This window comes from Pleurodeles waltl, chromosome 7 (assembly GCF_031143425.1).
Source record: "Pleurodeles waltl isolate 20211129_DDA chromosome 7, aPleWal1.hap1.20221129, whole genome shotgun sequence".
NCBI lineage: Eukaryota > Metazoa > Chordata > Amphibia > Caudata > Salamandridae > Pleurodeles > Pleurodeles waltl.
This window is the reverse complement of record NC_090446.1, coordinates 1,181,273,067-1,181,290,895: the sequence shown is the minus strand read 5'-3', so window position 1 is coordinate 1,181,290,895 and position 17,829 is coordinate 1,181,273,067.

The window sequence follows — 17,829 nt, the reverse complement described above, 5'->3', positions numbered from 1 at the left end:
CCCAGAGCAAAGACAGCAACACAATCGGGTTTGCAAAAATGACTAGCTAATCCTATAGCCATCTTGTTCTGGATATGATGTAGCTTTACTACTGAGGACTCTAGAAGCTCCAGGTAGGTAGCATTGACATAGTTAAGGCACAAGACAAACAGGCTTCAATGAATGTAGCATACAGCGGGGACTGGATCAAAGGCAGTATTTTGCACAGAAGGTGCCATTCTAGAGAGCAGGTGGCCACTCCCATTTGTATCTGTGTCTCCAGATGCAGATCTTTGCCAAAAAGGATGCCCATATTCCCGACGTTAGGTACTGGAAGGGGCATAGTACACAGGAGATCTGTCAATAGCATACTGAGCCACCACTTCCATGTCTCCTTCTCTGACCAAGACTTCGGTATTGTCCATTTCACACACCACTGCTGTATCCCTTACGAAATATTACCCATACTTTTTAAGTGTGATTTCTAAATGCAGTGTTTCCTCCAGCAACAACGTTTGCCCGGACCAATGCTGGCTATGTTATTCACATGTCTTAGGCAGTACTATTGCTGGTGAAATCGTGATTCTCTTTCTTCAACAGATGAACACAATTGGGTGATTTCTGAATAAGTTTGCAACTGTAGTCTATGTTCTTGTATTTTGTAGAATAAGAGCAGGCATACAAATGGCCAGTGACTGCAAAAGCTCATGAAGTACCGCATGGTCTGATTTTCAGGATTTTGTTCATTACTCCACTGCAGACACCCACTGTTGACATTAGGCGGTAAAGAATCTGGATAGGCGAATTTGTCAACTATGTAGCAGATCAGTCCAGAAGTATCATAAGTGATGCCTAACTCTTCCCCACTATTGATATCTGACCCTATCTCACCAGGTGATACCTGAATCTTCCTCACTCATGACACCTGAGTTTCTCACTAGTCATACCTAACAAACTCTCACTAGAGAACAAGCCTTCCCTTACTAGCTATTACTAGCCCTGCCTCACTAGTGACAAATGTGTCTCTCTCTTGTGGTTCTTGAACCTAACTTACTTGTGAAACCTGAACCTGCTCACTGTTGATACCTGAGACTGCCTCACTAGTCATGCCTGCCCCTTTCTTACAATTAGCACCTGACTCTTTCTCACCAATGATATCTTAGCATGCCTCACAAGCTAGATTGTCACAAGTATTTGAGATACCTTTGGTCGAATAAATATGGGGTCGTCTGAATGCTTCTTCTGTTTTTTATAGATGCCACAGGAACCTGTTACTAAGTGCTCATAAAGTGAAAACATGTAATTGTTGTAATATAGTTGGTATAGCACATAATTAATTACATATCATATAGGTTAAGTCATAGGATAAAATCATAATACTATAAGTATGTGTTAGAGAGTACAATTAATTAGGAATGGTAGTTCCCTTTCTCCCCCTAGGTCCAAGATTGGGACAATCGGAATGTTGGGTACAGGAGGGCAAATTAGAATGCTGAGGATTTGTGACTGAAAGCAAGCACAAGGGAAGCTGTGTGAAGGCAAAGAACAATTGGAGCATTGGAGATGGAATAAAGTCTGACTCAGTAATTCCTTCAGTCTCCGGCTTTATATCACTGGCGACGAGTTGGTGTGTAAGGGGGCACCTCCATCTCCACCCCTTTTAAGACTCTTCTTCAATTGCCTTCATTCCCTCTTGAGGACTCCGTAAGTTATTGATTTTGACTGTGTTTTTTCTGTGGAAAGACTTTACTAATTGCATAGAGATACACCTGTCAATGTTTACAAACGTGTTACAACCTACGGAGAGAGTGGAAATTAATTACGTGCTCTTCCCAGCTGAGACGCGTGTTTGATGTCTGAATCAAGCAAACAGTATTCAGTTACGCTCACTTTCCAGCTTAAACGCATGTTTTCGTGTGTGGGATCAAGCAAAAAGCGGCGGATCGGTGACTCTGTGAAGCGCTTCATTTGATTCTCGAAGGTAACTGACTACAGGAAGAAGTGAAAAGAAACGTTCAAGTCTGTCAATGAGGTGCTGGCAGGAGAGCGAACGTGCGTAGTTCTGTTTCAGTAGCTTAGCAATTAAATCAATAACGCACTCCGTTCTAGTCAACACAGAATTTTTCGCTTCACTAACCTAACGTTGAACCAACTGATGATGGTGCGGGCAGGCGGGCGAACACACGGAGTTTATCTTAATTAACCCAACTGTGAAAATAACGCGCTCCTTTCTAATTAACCACACATTCAGGACTGTCAATGAGGCGCTGACAAGCGAGCGAACGCGCATTGTGTTTCTTCATGATCTCAGCACTGTGTTTTGATGAGCGACTCTGTGTGTAGCATTTCATATGATTCTCGATGTGTAACTGACTAGAAATGTTCAAGTCTGTCAACGAGGCGCGCGTCGATGTGTAACTGACTAGAAACGTTCAAGTCTGTCAACGAGGCGCGCGAACGTGCATTGTGTTTCTTTATTATCTCAGCACTGAAACACTCCGTCTAGTCAGCGCATTTCTCTTCATTTATAAAAAGCGCTGACGGGTATTACCGTTAAGTGAAACAGACGCGTGCATGCAATAAACAACCGGGGACTTAAAAGAAAAATAAAGAAAGGAAGAAAAGAAATCCTTTTCATAATTACGCTGACAGGCACAGCTTTCTGTAATAATAATGTACTTTCACACAAATACTAGCATGTATTATTCTGCTAGCAATTTCGTGTTACAATTTTGTTATTGTATCAATTTGTTATAAGAACATAGTAGTAAGGGGATAAGATCATTCAACTTTCATGTGAAATACTTCACAAATTGTTCTGTGTGCCAACAAAGAATTACTGTTGCCATGGCAGCTGCGGGCATGTCTCAACCTGTTCCTTTTTTGAACGAAATGGGGGAACCTAATGTGCTGTGGAAAGAATGGATAAAAATATTTGAGTCGTACTTAATTGCTATTGGTGGGGATAAATTCAATCCGGTCAGGAAACAGCATATCCTATTACATAATTTAGGTACCCATGGCAGGAAAATTTATGAATCTCTACCAGAACCGCACGTACCTGAAGGGCAAGCACAGGATGAGTATGTCACCACATATTTAAAGCTAGAAAAACAATTTGGTGATAGGGTTAATGTAGTTCTTGAACAACACAAGTTTTTCTCTCGCAGCCAAGGGAAACAAGAGAATGTAGTCAGTTACATTGCTGCACTAAGAGGGCTAAGTTCCTTATGTGATTTTGGAGAGCTAAATGACTCCCTCAACTAGTTTGATGCACAAATAATGTTAAAATACAGGAGAAATTACTTCAAAGGCAACCTGATTTACAAGAAGCCATTGAAATAGTGAAATCTATTGAGCACACTGCCATATGTCTACAGGAAATAAGGTCCTCAACTACAAATGAGCATGTAAACGAAATCACAGATAACACGACTGGTGAGAATATTCTAAGGTAAAAACCAGTGATAAGTTAATACACAAACAATCTGATGATAGAGGTGGACTATCGTGCTACCGTTGTGGAAGTAGTAATCATTTAGCCAATTCTTCTTCTTGCCAAGCAAAATCAGCAATTTGTAGAAAATGTAACAAGAGGGGCCATTTTGCTAGGGTATGGAAGAACTTATCCAAAGTAGAAAAAGAATCTGATAATAAGAAATGGGATGAAAACTCTCAATTAATTAAGAAAATTGTGCTTCATGTCAAAACAGAAGAAACTGGTTGATCGCAATATCCTGAATGCACAATTTCGGTCAATGACAAAAACATAAGGGTATATGCAGATTCATGTTCACCATTTACTAAACTAAATGCTGCTGATTTCAGCAATGTGAAGAGTGATAGTGAAATTAAATTAGCAATAAGGATCCTATTCACCTTAGGGGCATGTTCAAAGCCGTCATTTCTTTTAAGGGCCGTTCCACAGTCGGGAAAAGTTATGTAGTGGAGGAAGGGTCAAGTTTACTAGGATGGCAACATCAAAGAGAACTTGGAATAAAATTAGACCCTAATGATCCTGAACAGGTTTTGGTTGTAGACACTTCTATCGCTGATGATCAGATTTTTCAGGAGTTCCCTGAAATTTTTTGTGAGAAACTAGGTCTGCTTAAAAATTTCCAACATAAAATTAAATTGAAGCCTAAGTCCAAACCTATAGTGCACAAAACCAGACCCATTCCACACCTATTGAGAGGTGCAGTCAAGAAGGAGCTTGAAAAGTTAGAAGCCTTAGGGATTATACAACAAATTGAATGTTCAGAGTGGTTGGCCCCCATAGTTATAGCTAAAAAAAACAGCTGCAATGACATTAGGATCTGTGTGGACCTAAGGGACCTAAACGGAAACATCTGGGTCGAGAGACATCCCCTTCCTAGAATCAATGAGTTATTAAGCACAATGGGTGAAGCTAGTTACTTCTCGGTACTCAATCTTTCAAGTGTATACCATCAGGTACAATTTGATCCTGATTCCAAACTGCTTACTGCTTTTACCACTCCGTTGGGCTCATTTATGTTTAACAGGATGCCCTTTGGGCTTGCATCAGCAGCTGCTGTATTCCAGAAAATCATGCAGCATATCCTGAGTGATGCAAAGAAAACCCTCTGTTTTCAGGACGACATCCTAATTTATGGAGCCAATGAGGAGGAGCACAATAAAAATCTAGGAATGTATTGAGCAAATTGAAAACAGCAGGACTTACCTTAAAGAAAGACAAGTGTCGCATAGGAGTAAATTCAGTAGAATACTTAGGGCACATCATTTCTAAAGATGCGTTTAAACCCAAAACTTCGCTGGTGGATGCAGTAAAAAAAGCAGAGGCTCCCAAGAATGAAGATGAATTAAGATCTTTCCTTGGTCTAGCGGAGTTCATGGCGAAGTATGTCAAAACATTTTCTTCAATTTCGTTTGGCCTCAGAGACTTACTTAAAAGTCATGTACCGTACAACTGGTCAGAGCACCATGATAATGCCTTCATAGAAATTAAATTAGCAATAGTGAATGTTCCGTGTCTGTGTAATTTCGATCATAAGAGGAAGACAATCCTCACCACAGACGCTAGCAAATTGGGTCTAGGTGCGACAGTATCTCAAATAGTGGAAGGTAATGAATGAATTGTAGCATTTGCATCCAGGGCTTTAAGTAAAGCAGAAGCCAACTATTCTGTCATTGAGAGGGAGGCTTTAGCGTGTTACTGGGCCATCAAACATTTAAAAAATTTCCTGTGGGGCATTCAATTTGATCTAAGGACTGATCATAAACCCTTGGTTTATGTTTTCTCCTCCAAAGGATTTTCCAACAGCACACGTAGAATCGCTAGGTGGATTTTAGGTTTAGAATTTTTTTATTTCAAGATTTAATACCTTCCTGGCAACAGGAATACAGCTGCTGATTTCTTATCTAGAGTTCCGTTAGACATTAAAGAGGACTTTGAAATTGATGAACACCCTATAATGATGATCAACATTCCTTCAATCAGTAAGGAGGAATGGATATCTGCATCCCAACTAGACGAGTCCTTATCCTTACTTAGAACCAAAGCAAAAGAAGGTTGGCCATCATCGAAAAAAGACGTAGAAGAAATCATGAGCAATTATTGGGAAGTGAGGTATGAAATCAATGAGAACGATAATCTCATGTTTAGGAATGATAATATCATACCGCCACAAAGTCTGAAACACAAGATCACTACATTGGCCCATGAGGGTCACTTAGGCAGAAGTCTTACGAAATCTAGATTGAGAGAAAGATTTTGGTTTCCGAACATGGATGCTATGGTTGAGCAGGAAGTTAAAACTTGCTCCATATGTGCGCTCAGTGACAAAAGTAAAATAGTTCACAAAGCCCCTATATCTCCTGTTGAGGTACCAGATAAACCCTGGGTAAAGGTAGCGTTTGACATCATTGGCCCTATCAATCTTCCGGGTGTAACTAAAAGATTTGGCTTAGTTCTAGTTGATTATCAATCACATTGGATTACTACCAAATTAGTCAATCAAATAACTACTGATGCAGTTGTTAATTTTCTCAAGGATACCTTTGCCATGGAGGGTATTCCGGAAATTATCATAACAGATAATGGAGTTCAATTGACCTCCTCGGTGATGAAGAATTTCTTCGACTCTATGGGAGTGAAACACCTTACTACTGCTCTTTATTGCCCTAGAGCTAATGGATTAGCAGAAAGGACAAATCGTATGATTAAAGATTGTATTCAACTAGCCAGTATCAATCACTTAAATGTAGAAAATGCAATCAGAGATATGTTATGGGCGTACCACACCACCCCCAATTCTATCACTAATGTGTCCCCGTTTACAGCATTGAAAGGCAGAAAACCGTGTACAAAGTCTTTTCCAGTCTGGTTAGGGGGAGGGGATAAGAGTGAGTGCTCCACCCATCTTAGTAAAATCAGAATCTCTAAACATCAGGACAAGTATAAAAGCAGATATGATACCACACAGGGTGTAAAAAAACAACAATGGAAAATCAATGATCAAGTATATGTAAAGAAACCAGGGGGTGGAATGCGAGCAGGCATGAAAGACAACAAATTCATGGGTCCTTCACGCATTAACAAGGTAAAGAAAAATGTAGTGATATTGGAAAATGGTCAATGTTGGAGCATGGACAGACTTGTCAAGCAATCGGTACTCAACGGAAAGGAAAAATAAAACATAGTGGAAGGATCCGTATCGCAAGAATTAGCAAAAGACTCTCCAGAAAGCAAGTTCCAAAGGAAATTGAGTCATCAACGAGTCAACCCTTCAATATGGCACAAGGACTATGACATTACCACCTGAAGATCGATCTAATATACCAGAAGAGTAAAACTACCTTTGTAAATTTTGGGGAATATGTTTGTCATGTATGTGTAAGAAATGTAGCGTATATTGTTTGCAAAATATATATATCTTCTTTAGTTTGTTAAGGGGGAAGATGTGTTGTAATATAGTTGGTATATCACATAATTAATTACATATCATATAGGTTAAGTCATAGGATAAAATCATAATAATATAAGTATGTGTTAGAGAGTACAATTAATTAGGAATGGTAGTTCCCTTCCCCCCCTAGGTCCAAGATTGGGACAATCAGAATGTTGGGTACAGGAGGGCAGATTAGAATGCTGAGGATTTGTGACTGAAAGCAAGCAAAAGGGAAGCTGTGTGAAGGGAAGGGACAATTGGAGCATTGGAAATGGAATAAAGTCAGACTCAGTAATTCCTTCAGTCTACGGCTTTATATCAGAAATCTTTCTCCATCTAGTGATTTGGCCACATAAGCCTGCCTCATTATTAATGAAGACAATAGGCTTACAATTAAAAATCTATAAATACATTTTCCTCAAGAACTGTAATGCCCTAGCAAATACGGGGGGCTAGGACATAATTTCCCTGCCTCCCATCCTTGTGACAGCAATTCTCACTTGTGATACCTGTTCCTGTCTATCCACTAATACCTAACACTGTCTCACCAGTAATACATAATCCTATATCACCAGTAATATCTGGTTCTATCTTACTAGTTACACCTTCATTGCGTGTTCAAGTAGTCTGAGTCCTGTGGACTGAAAGAGCTGTGGAAAGTGGTGGCCTCTCTTATTCCCTGGCAACTTTTTACAACGACATAGTCACTTCTACAACACTTTGGAAATAGTGGACAGGTATGCAATAATTACTTCTCTTGTGAGTTGAGATACAAGTTACTTTTGTTGTGCAAGAGAGAAATCTTGATCACCCCTTCTGTTCATCCACTGCGCCCTTAATAGTTTTAAATACTAATGCAGAAATGTCCTCGGCATTTTATATCTTAAATCTCCCAAGGATAAAATCAACTGGAGGGGACATTGGATATGCTTTTCCAATAAGTAACAAATCACACGTTTGAGACTGCTTTAATTCTCGGATACTGATCCGACATGGGCTTCTTCCTCCCTCCATTTAAATCCCATACATAGTGATGCTGTTGTTAGCTGTGCAGTTGACCTCTCTGATGGAGACGTCTAACTGCAGACTGACTGACTCCAGAGGATTTGAACAGAGTTGCTTCTGCTTGCCAGTAGGTGGTGTTCAGCCCCAAAAGCGAAGAATGGAGCTATAGATAATCACTACCCCTGCGTTGACAACAGTTCCTTTCTTTCCACGCCTTCATAGGTAAATCAGGAAATCAGGAGCTCATTTCCAATGTCAAAACGTTTGGGCACTGGAGTTTACAGGAATGGTGTATCTCTGACACACGTTTCGGACAGACTAGAGCATGACTGTACCCCTTTCTGCATCTGCCTTTTCTCACTAAAGACCACCAGGTGAACAATAAGCTCTCTGGGAAAAATGGAAGGCAAAGTAATGCGGGAAAGGACTTTGTCAAGGTGGACTGTCCTCTGCATCAAGATCTGTTACGCAGGGCCAAGAAGCAGCCTCTGAAGCTATTAAGGGACAAGGCTTCTACTACTGTCCTGGCACATGGAGCACCTGTACTTGACATCTCTCAGGATGCAATGTGGGTGTCACTAAACACATTCCCTAAACACTACTGCTTTGACAATCAGGTCCAAAGGGAGGGGCATTTCAAATGTTTTGGTCCTGCAGGAGTTTTTGTTCTGAGTCATTCCACAGACTTGGCACTTTGGAGCTACTGGTATGGTATCTGTTATAAAGGTGAGGAATCTGTGGCCAGAAGTATCTCCCAAAAGAACATCTTACTTATTTTCAGTAATGCACTTTGTGGTGAATACAGTGCCTAACTACAGATTCCTCACTGCCCTCACACCTCCCAATTCGGTGAAATGGTCTTCTTTGTAATCTGAAAAGATCCCAATCAAGGAATTTGCACACTCTTATTGTTGATTATTGGTGGGCTTGGCATCTGAGGGCTTGGACAGAATCAAGAAAAAAACTGATGTCAGTGCACAGGCGTCGCTCTTATTTGTGTCTCCATTCATCACTTCTGGGGAAGAACCAAGTCAGGGTGAGCAATGCTGTTTAAAACTTCCAGATCCAATCTGGCTTGTGGAATTACTGTAAAGGTGAGAAATCTGGAGTTAGATAGAGTATCCACTAGAAAGAGCGATACCGAAAGTTAGTAACTTGTTCATTTAGAAGATATTTAGTTTAGCCATCACCTTAGTTCCTTCCCTTACCTTATAAATTTAATTTTCAGAAAACAGGCATGCTTGTTACAAAGATCTCTGGAAGAACTGAAAAATGTAACTGTTCAGCAGAAATTAATCTCCTGTATCTTCTAATACTCCGGGTCAAGAAGTGTCACAATTAGTAGCAAGCATACAATGTGCCTCAGGAAAGCTAGTCTGGACATTGACTATGCTTTCAGGGGTATTGGCTATATCCCCAGTAAGCCTGGAAGACATTTGCATAATTTACCTTGTGAAAATTATTCAAAAAAAGTTAAAAAAATTGTGCAAAATTGCGAAATATGTGAAATGCTGATCTAGCATTTTGTGCTACTTTTTAAGTGAAATGCATCATTGTACATATTTTGGATGCAAAGCCACATTTTGCAATAAAATACAAAGGGGCAGATTTAAGAGCCCCTAGCACCTCCTTGCGCCACATTAGCGTAATTCTTTTTACTCTAATGTATCCCAAGGAGGCCAAAATCACTGTGCCAAATTTGGCCCAACGAGGGCAAAATCCCTGCACCTTATTTACAGGGTGGCGTAATGCACGCATTGCGCCACTTTTATGCCTTTGCGCTACATTATGCCTGTGCTGGCATAATGTATGCAAAGAGGGTGTTCCCCCGTAAGGGGGTCAAAAAAAGGCACAAAGAAATCTTCGCGTCATTCTTTTGGCACTTTTTAATGCCTGATCAGAGCAGGCATTAAAAAGGGACACACCATTGTTTTCAATGGGCCCCTATGTACTGTTCAGGGTTAGCACCAACATTTTGGCGCTAACCCTTAACAGTACAGCAATAGCATCAAACATTTTGAATCTATTGTCCCCTACCCTGCACCATGGTGCTCCGTATCTTAGATACAGTGCACACATGATGGCGGTAGTGGGGTGCTACGGGGCGCAAGGAAAGTGGCGACACACTAGGTGCAGCGCCATTTTCCTTAAATCTGCCCCCTAATGTGAAATGCTAAAAAATAAGCAAGATTGCAGCAGCATTAAAAACATTTCTGCCTGGAATTAATCTACACACAACACTATTTATTAAAATCTGAGACGCATTACAAAACCTCAAGCAACACTACACAGACACAGAGCAACCTGATTAAATAAACTTCATGCCAAATGATCTTAAATTATAAACGCATCGCAAAAGCTCTCAGTGCAACTGCTCAATCACAGAGCAGCAAAGAAACAAAGGACACTACACCACAATGCCTTAACCATCCACAACCCAGCTACCTGTCCTATCACTCACTGACTTCATGTTTGTCCTTGACCATGTACAGTGCCCAACTGCCTTTTAAATAGGTTTCCACTATTAAGATACATACATACAAAAATGTACATGGGCAATAGAACAGACAAACAAACAGAGATCTTCCAATCATGTAGTGCCACTGTGTGTCACACAATATAAGCACCCTTCAAGCAGTCTCCTGTTGAAGAGCCGACATCACATGGAAAAATGCAATATGAGCTGAAAACCCTTGCACATGGTGTGCTTCCAGCTCGTGCTTGTAGCTTCTGCACTGCTGAGTACTGTCAGGCATTTGGAATCACCCCATGACACTGAGATATTGGCACTAGCCTCAGAAGATAGTAGTGTAAAGGGATACTTTCCATCAAACTTTTGACAGGTGCCCCTCCCTGTGATGACGTAGGCAATGACGTAGGTTTTAGGTGAGTTACATGGGTTGTGACATGGCGTGATGCTGTGTTAGTCACATGTCTTGATGCTGTCCCTAGTGTGTAGGTCTAAGGGTTGTGTGAAATGGTGGCTGTGTAGGTGTGCGGCATACTTCATGGCCTAAGAGGACAAATCTGGGCATGTTCATGTCAGCAGGGTGGTTGGGCTGCAATGTGCCTCCTCAGAGGTAGGAGCAGGGAAAGTACAGAGCTCCCACCCACCATCCCCAGAGCCTTGCATAACCTAGAGGGAATGTCCGATGAAGACCTTTTAAAAATAAATAATAATCTTGAAGCACACAGGCACAGAAAGGGCCAAGCAGGGTGTATATGGACATAGAGCATGACCTTTAAAAACACAAGTCACAGTTACCTAAGGGGGTTAGCTGTGTGTAAGCGGGAGATAAGTGAGCCCTAACCTGCCATATGGGGGTCTTCAGGCCAATACGTAGTTTGTAGAGGAGTTGCTGACCACCATCCCTAGTATCTTATCTGGCCGAGTTGTTATTGCTTACGTCAAACAGAAAGCTTTCAACCTAGGTTTTTTTGCATGGCTATCTCCGGACAGATATGTAGTTTTCTAGAGGAGTTGCTGCCCACCATCCATAGCATCTTATCTGACCTGCTTGTTACCACTTACGTCAAACAGTAAACTTTCAACTTATGGTTTTGCGAGTCAGAGTGACCCAAACATGCTAACAGATTTCAACATGGAAAATGGTAGCCCCCCCAGGTTAAGTGCTATGAAAGTGTAACCATAAAGCATAATATATTTCTGAGCCCATCCCTCAACAATACCTACGCATTATTAGCTTGGCACAGCAAGTATAAAAAGCCCCATAGGGGCCATACGCACACACAAGCATCTCACAAGACTCTTTGTGTGAGTGACAAATTGAGGCTTGCGGAGGGCAGGGCTACCCCAGAACATTAAGGAGAAAAATATGAAGGGCAGAGCGCAACCTGGTAGTGCAAACCAGCTTCTACTGAAGGTAAATAACTATGGGTTGTTTGTATATTTTTGTAATGTAATTCCAAATTGCTGATGTCTCTAGCCACCCTTTCCCTAGGACACCCAGAGCATATGTGCCATGAACTTTGAATATTATTTTCTAAGGGCATGTTTTCTATTACATTTATTTATCATTATTATTGTATTCTATTTATGTGTTACGCAACATGTGTTATAAGTATTATAAAATGAGCTAGGGGTGTCCATCGTGAACCCTTGCACTCTCAGCACCCCAACTGGCCATCACCTTAAAGGTGGGATATACGTGTGTCCTGTGTTTTTTAAGCACTTTGGGAGTAAACGCTGACCCAAGCACCACAAAGGACTAGGGGAGCCTATGGGGCAGTTTCAAGGATTAACTGAGGAGGCTTACTATTTAAAAGCACATGCTAAAACGTTCCTTGTGCATGCAGCCTTCTGAAAATATTAAAAATTGTCCAGATACCTCTTATAATTAATGTGCCTATTGAGAGCTGTAGTTTTGACTTTCCATAAAGTAGCGATGAGGGTTAAGATGCCTGCTACAAAGAACAGAACTTTATGTGGATAGCTGAGCGGATAGGTAAAGCCAACCTTCACAAACACTTTTTAAAATGATATTAATGTATGTTGGAGAAGGACTGTGGACAGATGTGGGGGTACAATGTTTTTATTGGTGGGGTAGGAGGGTGCCAAAAAAACTGTTGTGCGGGGTCATAGGCTGTGAGGCTGGGGCCCCCTGAGAGAATCATGTAAAGTCATGTGATGGCGGGTGGGGACAGTGCTTAATTTGTGCCTGTTGGTTTAGGTGCTGAGCATTTGCACCTATTTTTTGAGGTCCTGCAATTATTCTGGCGGGTGGAGGCAATGCTTAATTTGTGCTTGTTGGTTCCTGTACTGAGCATTTGCACCTATTTGTGAGAGCCTGCACTTATTCTGGAGGGTGGAGGCAATGTTTAATTTGTGCTTGTTGGTTCAGGTGCTGAGCATTTGCACCTATTTTTTGAGGGCCTACACTTATTCTGGCGGGTGGAGGAAGTACTTAATTTGTGCTTGTTGGTTCGGGTGCTGAGCATTTGCACCTATTTTTTGAGGGACTGCACTTATTCTTCTGTCTAGACATTTGCCGCCCACAAAAGACACAATTGGGAAAGACGGTTGTGTGGAAAAACAAAAATACTGCCACAATGGGAGAAAGCAGAAAGCACTCGTTATTAACATAACAGATCTGTTCTCAGAGGCCACATGGCCTCTGAGAGCAGATCTGTTATGTTAATGGCATGGTCCCCCAGCCGCAAAGTGCTCGTGGAGCCTCGTTATTAACATCCATTCTTGCACCGCAGACACCACACCTGCACTCACCACAACGACTTTAGTATACACATGCCGCACACTCACTAAACTAGCAGGCACCCATACAACATCCATTTACACTGGCAGCCTGTCTTGTCCAACTGTGTTCACCTCCCCTCCTCCCACAACACTCAAACACACCAAAACACCCACCCAACACACATCCACCACACCCCAGCATACCGTACAGTCACCTGCATGACCACTCCCTCTACCTCCACTCCCACGCCTTCCTCCAGGTCCACCCCGATTGACCCTAAAAAACTTTTCTTATCCTGTGTTGACCTATTCGAACCCACTGTCCCACCCCATCTCGTCCCTAAATGTGCCCACCTCCTTGCCCTGTCCACTCCTTCCACATCACAGCCTGCCCCTGTCCGCCCTTCCCATTCCTGTGCTAGCTCCCCTGTGAGCAAGAGACCCTGTGCTGGCCCTGGAACATCTGCCGCACCCCAGGCCAAGTCCGCTCCACCAGCTTCAAGAACCAAACCAAAGCCCCCTCCACCTTGCAAACGTAAATCAAAGCCCCCCCCAGTCATAAGTCCCCACCGCCACCACCCAATGGCCTCTGTTCCCTGAGGTGCCTGGATGCCCCATTGTTGTCCCTATGAGGTGGAGTCCCTTTGCACTTGTGGGAATCAAGATGGGGCCATTTGGGCCCATCGGACTAAGCACTATGGACTGGCCATTGGCCTTTTGTTGCACTTCTGTTGCTCACTGAGCTAAATTAAAGTTTGTGTGGCCAGTGTTGGTTTTAGCACTCTCAGGATCCGTGGTTCATCGTTTCTTTGGTTGGGGGTGTTGGGCACATGTGTGCAGTTTGGGCAGGTTTGATTTGCCTTGTGTCGGGTAAGTACCTCTTGCTCTGGGGTGTTTGGCTTGTGCTGTTGTGAAGGGTTGTGGGTGCATAGCGGGGTGGGTGGAGTGGGTGGTTATGTAACTGTCCCTTTTTTCTCTTGTTCAGTAGGTTGCAGTACTTACCGTTGTCGTCTTCGTCGGCAGCCTCGGTCATGGAGGTATATAGCAAGGAGCAGGGCTGGCATGGTTTGCAACTCTCTATCCATTTCTGCTTTGGCGTGCTGTGTGAGCCTCCGGTGAGTGTTTCCTTATATTTGGTTTGTTTCTGCATGGCTTTGCGTGGCAGGGGTTCCCGTCCTGTCATTATTTGATGGGCAGGTAGGACCTTTCTGTCGGCCTGTGGGCGGGCTCTGCTGTCATTGTCGGCACTCCTCTGCTAGCGATGAGTGGTTTTCAGGCTGCCTGTTTTTAAGGTGGTTCATAATTTGGCGGCCCAGACCGCCGGACTGTTGGTGGTAGTTACCGCCACCGCCGGCGGAACAGTGTTTACCATCGTGTTCACAATGAGGGCCTAAGTCTCAGGATGAAAAATAAATCCTGGTCTTCAAAAATGAGTGCCTGTGCACACCTGCACATATTTTGCAGGTGCTGTGCCCAAATACATCAAAGTAAGGAGAGTCTTAAGTCATACAGGTAACAGCAATCCAGCACTCAGCTCACAAAATGAAATCAGCTGCTGCAATGAAGCCGCAGTGATAGGAACCCAAAAAATATCTTGGCTTCTACAAAGAAGGAGTGACTTACAGGTGAAGCCCTTATGTCTGAATGGATTATTGTATTCCATGGTGGACACAATGGTGGAATATCATACTTGTTAAGACTGTGTGAAAGCAGGCATTGCTCCTGTGATTCCCCACTACTGATCATGAAACATTAGATTGTCAAAGCAGGGTGTGCTGCTTTGTGTTCAAACTGCCTTGTGTATGGTACTATAATCCATTGTATTTAACTAAGACTGGCTTGCTGGATCAGATACTTTAACAGTGAAACCAGTTCCTGATGCAGCTTAATGTGGAAAAGGCCACAAGGAGATGCAAGCAGAGCACATAGGCCCATATTTATACTTTTTGACGCTAAACTGCGCTAACGCAGTTTAGCGTCAAAAAGTTTTGCGCCGTCTAACGCCATTCTGAAGCGCCATGCGGGCGCCGTATTTATGGAATGGCGTTAGACGGCGCAATCAGACCGGCGCTGCCTGGTTTGCGTGGGAAGAAACCACGTAGACCAGACAGCGCCGGCGTAGGGGGAAAATGGCGCATGGGCGTCTTAAAATGGGGCAAGTCAGGTTACGTCGAAAAAATCGTCTTAACCCGACTTGCGCCATTTTTTAACGACGCCCATCCCCCATCAACATGACTCCTATCATTGGAAAGATAGGAGTCATGCCCCCTTGCCCAATGGCCATGCCCAGGGGACTTCTGTCCCCTGGGCATGGTCATTGGGCATAGTGGCATGTAGGGGGGCACAAATAAGGCCCCCCTATGCCACCAAAAAAAAATATAAAAAATAAAAAATTATACTTACCTGAACTTACCTGAATGTCCCTGGGGTGGGTCCCTCCATCCTTGGGGGTCCTCCTGGGGTGGGCAAGGGTGGCAGGGGGGGTCCCTGGGGGCATGGGAGGGCACCTGTGGGCTCATTTTGAGCCCACAGGCCCCTTAACGCCTGCCCTGAGCAGGCGTTAAAAAGTGGCGCAAATGCGCCGTTTTTAGCCACGCCAACTCCCGGGCGTCTCTTTTGCCCGGGAGTATAAATACCACGTAAAGTCCTGGGAGTCATTTTTTAGACGGGAACGCCTCCCTTGCATATCATTAACGCAAGGAAGGGGTTCACGCTAAAAAATGACGCACATTCCGGGAACTTTGGCGCTATTCGCCTCTAACGCCATAGTATAAATATGGCGTTAGTTGGCGTTAGTTTTGCGTCGAAATTGCGTCAAAAAAAACGACGCAATTTCGGCGCAAACGGAGTATAAATATGGCCCATAATGTCACAAACCTGTGGCTCAGCCCACACTTAGGCTCTCATTACAACCCTGGTGGTCAGTGAAAAAGCAACGGTAATACCGCCAAAAGGCAGGCGCTAACAAAAATAGAATTATGACCACGGTGGAAGCTGGCAACACATACAACCACTTTAACACTTTGAAACCGCCAACAGCCAGGCGGAAGACAATGGTCCGCCCACATCATTACAACAGGCCTATCTGCCAGCTTTTCCAGGGCGGCACCAACGCCATCAAATGCACGGCGGAAGCAGTACTCTGAAGGGAAATGACTCACCTCTCGACACTCAAGGTAGAACCACGACACCATGGAGCCCGAGCTGCATATTTTTCCTCATACACTAGGAACACGAACACCGTCAAAGACGACCACAGCGAGTACTGCACCTAGCACACAAGGGAGGGGGGAGGAAAAAGAGAGTGACACACACACGCAACACCCCCACCCCCACCCTCACCCCCAACACCATACACACAAACAGATGCAAAAACATTACATATACACCCCGTAACCCTCAGGAATAACACAAGGACAAAAGGAATGGATTAAAATTAGTGTAATAGTACAATTTTAGATAAATATGTACTTAAATCAATAAAAATCAATAAAAAATCAATAAAAAGTATGCATAATATATACAAAAGGAGGGAAAATGCCCACTCTAAAATGTCTGTGGCCCACGGAGCCATAACACATAGGCTAAGGCCACACTTGACTCCTGTCTCAATACGGAGAGAACATTGCAGGGGCGTCAGGTCGAAAAAACACAGGCACCTCAGGGGGATGGGGGAACGAGGGGGGCACCTCAGCCAGAAGATGGTACAACGCTACTGGCCTGGAGGGGGCTCCATGCCCACTGCTTGGTCCTGGGGAGTGCAAGGCCACAGTCTCTCAAGCGGGTGGTTTGCCCAGGGCTTTGTCCTGGGAAGTGCAAGGCCAGAGTCTCTCAAGTGGGTGGTTTGCCCACTGCTTGGTCCTGGGGAGTGCAAGGCCACAGTCTCTCAAGTGGGTGGTTTGCCCACTGCTTGGTCCTAGGGAGTGCAAGGCCAGAGTCTCTCAAGGGGGTGGTTTGCACACTACTTGGTCCTTGGGAGTGCAAGGCGCAGTCTCTAGAGTGGATGGCTTCTCCACTGGTTCTGGAAGGGGGCTTTGTGCCCAGTGTGCTTCATCCTGCCAAGGAGGGGGTGAGTGGATGCCTTCTTCCACTGGTTCTGGAGGGGGCTTTGTGCCCAGTGTGCTTCATCCTGACAAGGAGGGGGTGAGTGGGTGCCTTCTTCGACTGGTTCTGGAGGGGACTTTGTGCCCAGTGTGCTTCATCCTGCCAACAAGGGGGTGAGAAGATGCCTTTTTCCACTGGTGCTGGAGGGGGCTCTGTGCCCAGTGTGCTTCATCCTGAATGGTGTAAGGTCACAGTCTCTCGTCTGGGTGTCACACCAACAGGTGTTGCAGCTTCCAGGACACACTGGAGCCCATTTAGTCAAGACTAGACACTGCTCGCCAGTGGTGACAGCTGCTCAGTGGATGGCAGTTGGTCTGCACATGGCGGTGCTGTCAGTGGTGGTGGGAGGCTCTATCCCTTCCCCTGCAGCCTCAGACTGATGCCCACTGGGGCTGCTGCTGCTGGCAGTGGTGCTGCTTGCGGCGGGGCAGGTGGCAGTACTGACTGCAGTGCAGGTGGCAGTGCTGGCAGTGGTGGGGGGAGTCTCCAGCCCTTCCCCTGCAGCCTCAGACGGCTGCCCACTGGGGCTGCTGCTGCTGGCAATGGTGCTGCCGCAGCAGGGCAGGTGGCGGTGCTGGCAGTGGTAGGGGGAGGCTC